Consider the following 6235-nt stretch of genomic DNA (forward strand, 5'->3'; position numbering starts at 1 on the left):
AAAGAACAGAAATACTTAGAATAATTTCATATATACTGCTAGAAATGATTTCATTTACTTAATACTAGGAGAGGTTACAAGAACACTTGGATTCAGCAGTTTTGGCAAATAACTTTAGTAACTTCTATACTTCAATGTCCACCCACCCGCATCTGCACAATAACACTTCAAGGAGACACATACTTAGTGAATATATCCTCATTATGCTCCACTGAGGATTTCTTCAGTTTTCAACCATAAGTGACTACTCAATGAGGTCACTGAGAGTCGAATAAACCCAATTTATGAACAGTCTCCCTCTCTGTGTCTGGGAATAATCTGGACCCTCCTTACACATCGCCACACCTTAGAGTGTGAGCCCTACTTGTCTCAAGTGGGGGCTATGTAAGGTAAAATTAAAGCAATCATAAATTACCACAGTAGAGCTCATTAATACCAGTAGCATATCAACCCTGAAGCAACACAAGAGGGGAATCAGACAAACATAGATTCTAACCCTATCTTTCCCTTGGAGAATAAGAAGAATCTATCTGAGATTATTTTGTAAGCTCAAAATGAGATATTTGATGTGAAATTACTTTGAAATGCTAAACACCTTGTGTGAAATATTATTTTGGAAAAATTACCTACCATGTGATTAATTTTATATAACATGGCTGTTATCATCATCAGAAATTTTTGTGATAAAAATGGCACTATCAAGAAAAAATCACTTTGCATTGTCTTACTCTTATACTTAAAAAATTTTGAACTGAGAGTTTGAGATTGAAGATATGCAAGTAATAATTTACATCCCCTCCTGTGGGTATCTTTAATTCTAACCTTTTAATTTTAAGCTATCATCCTTAGCTTAATTTTTGCTTCTATGGTTTTAAAAGCGTATCCTCGTCAGACTGCCTCAGTTGCAAATCCATCACTTCCTTTGATTAATCTTAGCAATGTTCCTCAGAACATCAGTTATAAAAATGTAATGCAAAACTAGCAAACAAAAGAATTGCTTCATGCCATTTAAATTGGAATAAATTTGGCATTTTATAAGTTTTGCAGGGACCTCAGTTGAAGAGCTGATAGTTTTTGTTTTTGTTTTTGTTTTTCAAAGAAACCTGTGGTATCTTCAAAATTTAGATTAGTTTGTAGGGAAAAAACTTTGTGGGTCTACAAAAATAAGAAAACAACAAATTCTTCCCTACGATATATAGGATGCACATGCCATCACTTGTAAAGAAGTGTTTAGCAGATTTACTCCTTTTACAAACTGTTCTGCCTCCAATGTCACAGGAGAAGCAGATAGGTAGATGGAAACTCCAGGTGGGGATGTGGTCATGGTCACTTCAGAATGTCAAACCCCTGCAAAAATGGACTTGGGCCATTTTCTTACCACTTCACTGTATTCTCTGCTTGAAACTCTACACCGGGTTTTTGAGTTCCACTGTGTTCACCTAGTGGCTTCCCCACACCCGACTTTAGTTTGAAAAAAACAAACAAACAAAAAAGACTTTAGTTAGGCGGCATGATGAGGCCGCACAGCAGTAGGGCATTTGCCTTGCATGAGGCTGACCCAGGATGGACCTGGGTTCGATCCCAGCCATCCCATGTGGTCCCTCAAGCCAGAAGCGATTTCTAAGTGCATAGCCAGGAGTAATCTCTGAGCACCACTGGGTGTGGCCCAAAAACAAAAAAATAAAAAAAAGTTAGGTGGCATGATAGGATATATGGTCCAATTTAAAGGATCCAAAAAGCCCTTCATTTTTTTCTTTTTTGTCTATTGTACCTGTCTTGCTGTAACTCTCCCTGCTCCCTTTCTCTGTTCTTTCTTCCCTATATCTTACACACAATATACACACACACACTGACATTAGCATGCCCATGAAATTTGTTTAAATAAAATATACCACAAGAAGAAAGTTTGTTGAACAACGCTGGATTTGGAAGAGAACGTAGGAAAAAATAAGATGATGAATGGGATACTGCTGGGAATTCATTTTTGGGTCATGTAATGTGGCTTTCTAAAATTTTAACAGTGAGCAGCTTGAGATGAGAGGGAGCAGGAAAAAAAAAGATTAAATCCAAGCATTTAACAACCATGGAGAGATAAACCCAAAGTTGAAACAGTCTCCTTGTAAAGGGAGGCTCAGAAGGGTCAGGTAGCCCCAGGTAACCTTTTCCATATTCATCTTGCATTTTTTACACATAAAAAAACATCTAAAGACTATATTAAAAGTGTGGCATCACAATCAATGATCTATTAATTTAGACTTTAAAAGATATTTTTAAAGGAGGTAGAAAGAGACATAGAACATGAACAAAAGAGAAAATTTTTGACATTTTCTAGGTAGGACACATCCTGAAAATTGATTGGAAGATGGGTAGAAATGGGGAGAGAAAAAAAAGGAAAGATAAATAAGTTAAATTGTGCATCTTTGTTGTCTTTCCAGCACCACTGATTTAAGTGTTTAAAAAGTGATAAGAAATATCAAGAACTATAGTAAGTATTAAGAAAATCATAGCTCTGAATATGTTTTTCCAGGTACTGTGGCTGAAATGTAATTTGTGCTTCATTACTTTGACTGAATTAGACATGTTTGTCAGTGATTAGAAACTTCTAGAGTCCAGATCTTGCTGTTAAATAAGTTTAGTGTCTTTCTCCATGCATGTACATAAAATCATCACCATTTCAACCTTGCCAAATTCTCACACTAATACATTCATCAGTATAAATGCGTGTATGTGCAATAAACATAGATAGCCATGGTCTTAGATGTAGAGTACCTCAGACCCTTGCTTTATTTTGCTATTATCTTAGGAGACTCTATTCTGGGAATCTAGTTAATCATTAAGGAATACAAACAAAACTGGATTCTTCTGCTTTCTTTGGGAAACATCATGGGGTCCAAATATGAGTTCGTACACGTCTGGAGCCCAGAACTCCAAGAGCTATGAATTAACTTTAATGCATTTCAGCAGAGCTCTCAGAAAACAAGAAAAGTGATTAAGCTTTGTTTTCATCTATCAAAACGGAACCAAAGTTGAAGAAATCGCAGAACAAGTCAGACAGAGAAGACCCACTCACTTCTTCTTCTCTTACACCCACCTTTGCTTCAGACTAAGGTTCTATTGCCATGGGGACAGTACTAAGAATATCTGAGAGAAAACAAAAGAAGGTTGTCATGGGCGGGTAAATTATCTGGCAGATAGGCATGGAAGGGTTGCTTATAAACATACAGTTGAAAGCTGTATTGGGTGGACAATGCACAATGAAGATTTTTGAGGCTTTCACTTCATACATTAGCTGCAAGTCTGAATTCATCTGAAAGTAATTTGGTCTGTAAACTCCTGTTTCCAGATTAATTTCAGCTGAGAAAACTTAGCAGACACAATATGTAAAAACTTGCTGAGATGTTGGAAAATTTTCTATTAAGACTTCCTTGCCCTTCCCCTGGCCTGGCATTCATCTCTCATACTGTGATTTGAGGTTGGCTGTGTGTTGTTTAAAGCCAGACACTTAATGGCAGGAATCATATATGCCTCTAACTTGAAGCTCACTTTCCAGAAGGAAGGTAAGTTAACATAAAAGTTGGCATATTCTAAGTAGAATGTGAAATGATTCCCAAAAGAGCTCTAAAGATAGACCTTTGGCAATTCATGGGAATTCTCAAAACGGCTGTTTGGAGGAAAAAGACTGAGCCCTGAGGGAAATGGGAAATCGCATCCCTCTTACAGAAGAGAATGAGCAAAACACATAGCATGTTAGATATGTCCACAGAAAAGAGTTTCATTTGTCTGCAGAAATAATATACCAAAAGTTTTCACAGAGCAAGAGCATGGTGAATGTATTTTGGGTACAGATTTGAAGGCCTCAAAAGATAAGAATATTGGACTTCAGACTTGGGGAAATGGAACCAGTGAAGGTCCTTAAGCCCAAGGCAAAGTTTGGTCCTTAAGAGTTTAAGTGCACAGGGGCCGGAGAGATAGCATTTGCCTTCCAAGCAGCTGATCTAGGACTGAAGGTAGTTCAAATCCTGGTATCCCACATGGTCCTCGAGTCTGCCAGGGACAATTTCTGAGCTCAGAGCCAGGAATAACTCCTGGGTGCCACCAGGTGTGACCCAAAAACAAACAAACAAACAAACAAAAATAAAAACAAAGAAAGAATTTAAGTGCACAAAACACTAACATGGAGGATAAGGAGAGACTGTTTCGAAGTTATTGTGAAAATCCAGGCAAGAGAGGAAGACATCTTTGGGAGTGGGACTGAAACACAAGAGTGAGAGAGGAGAAACATACAAACATTGAGTGACATCTTTCTTTGGCCTGATCTTCCATGACTCAGACACTTGGAACTGAAACAGCTGGCATGTACGTTTTCCTGTGCGTGTTTCTCTCTAGACTGTTGATCCCAGTAGAAGTGAGGAAAGTAACTGGAGATGATTGGCAGTGCCTGGAATTTTCCTTTTATTCCAAACAGGCTGCTTGAAGTCGTGGAGAACATGCAAAGCAAAAATAATGGTTCTACTCTCACAGCAAAAAAGGACTTAAATTGATAGAAGATATAGTCTAGTTAGTTTGGAAGCAAAAATTGTTGGTCATGCCAGAGTCTGGAGTCTGGAGGAGCTTAAAAACATCCAGACTCAGAAGGGAGAACTCACAAATCATGACACAGGAGCTTTTTAGCATCACTTGACCTTGCCACCATGGATTTTTTTTTTTTTTTACTTTTAGTTTTTTTAAGGGAAACCACAACAGCCCCTACAAGAAATGAAAGGATGAAAGCTTTTTGTATCTTTTCAGTGATAGAAATGACAGAGAAGGAATATCCTTTTTGATAATCCACCAGCCAAGGGCTTTTGTTTGCTCTCCTGGGCAGATCAGTTAGCACATTAACTCCAAACCCCACAACCTGGAGAAAAAGATTCATGGGGTGTCAAATCAGATGTTTCATTTCCACAAATAGTACAAGAGGGGGATATTTGGAAATCCCGTTTCACAGCCATAATTCACACTCTTTGTACTTGTGCATTCCCGAAGGCTTTGAGTCACGTGACCTGGACATGGAATTTAATGAGCTCCATACATGGTGGGAGCCAAGGGCAGCCTCCCAAGGTGTCAGCTTCTAAATGATGTATATTGAGGAAGTAAGTTCATGCCAGTCTTGAGCTCCTTGGCATTCGGTGGAGAGTGCCTATTAAAGATGTCATTCTTGTGTGACTAAATCCAGTTTTTTTTTTAATGCTATTTAGTTATTTTCTATTTACTGAATGCCTGCTGTGTGCTAAGGCTTTATATGCATAATCACATTTAATCCTCAAAGCAACATACTATGAGGAAGCAGTATTACCTCTGACTTGCAAATGCAAGGAGTGAAGTGTAAAAGGCAAAGCTAGAGTTTTTGGTTTTCCTGGGCTCTGAAGAACCAAGAGCGTTGCTAACCTCCTCCTGCTTTTCTATGATTTTGCATTCTCTTCAGGTTTTCCTGTTCCATTCTTCCTTTTCTTGTGTGTGTCTTTTTTTAATCAAGATTAATTGTAGCATCCAAAAGTCATATTCTAAATAACTAACTGCCAGGTCCTCAGAATGTGTCTGACTTTACAGGAATGGTCTTTACAGAAACACTCATGTTAAATAAAGTCATTATTTGAATCATATTTCCATGTAACTAGTGTTCTCACAAAAGGAGGGGATTGGATATTGACACACAGAGATTATGGTGATGTTTCTTTCCTTAAGCCAAGGGACTTCCCAAATTGCAGGCAAACTACCAGAAGTGAGGAAAGAGGCATGGAATGCACTTTACTGCACAGCCCTCAGAAAGAACCAACTCCGCCAATATTTTGCTCATGCGTTTCCAGCTTCCAGAGCTGTGAAATAATAAATTTCTGTTGTTGAAGCCACCCAGTGTGTGGTACTTTGTTTAAGCAGCTCTAGTGAATAGCCATACAGGTGCCCTTCATTAAAGGACCCTAGTGGCAAAAGGATTTACCTCACTCTTTCCTCTCACATTATGCCTTTCTTTCACCCACAAAATTGTTAAGTCCTTACACTTTTTAAAAAAATTTTTTAAAGAATTTTGATTGTGACCAAAGTGAATTACATATTTTTCACAATAACAGCAATATTTAAGGTAAATATTGACACTATATTAAGGCCATTCCCACCACCAGTGTTGTCCTCCCTCCACACTTATTCCCAGCATGCATCCCATATCACCCTCTCTTGCTCCCGGGTCTGCTAGTGTTAA

The sequence above is a fragment of the Suncus etruscus genome, chromosome 11, assembly GCF_024139225.1.
Source record: "Suncus etruscus isolate mSunEtr1 chromosome 11, mSunEtr1.pri.cur, whole genome shotgun sequence".
Taxonomy (NCBI): domain Eukaryota; kingdom Metazoa; phylum Chordata; class Mammalia; order Eulipotyphla; family Soricidae; genus Suncus; species Suncus etruscus.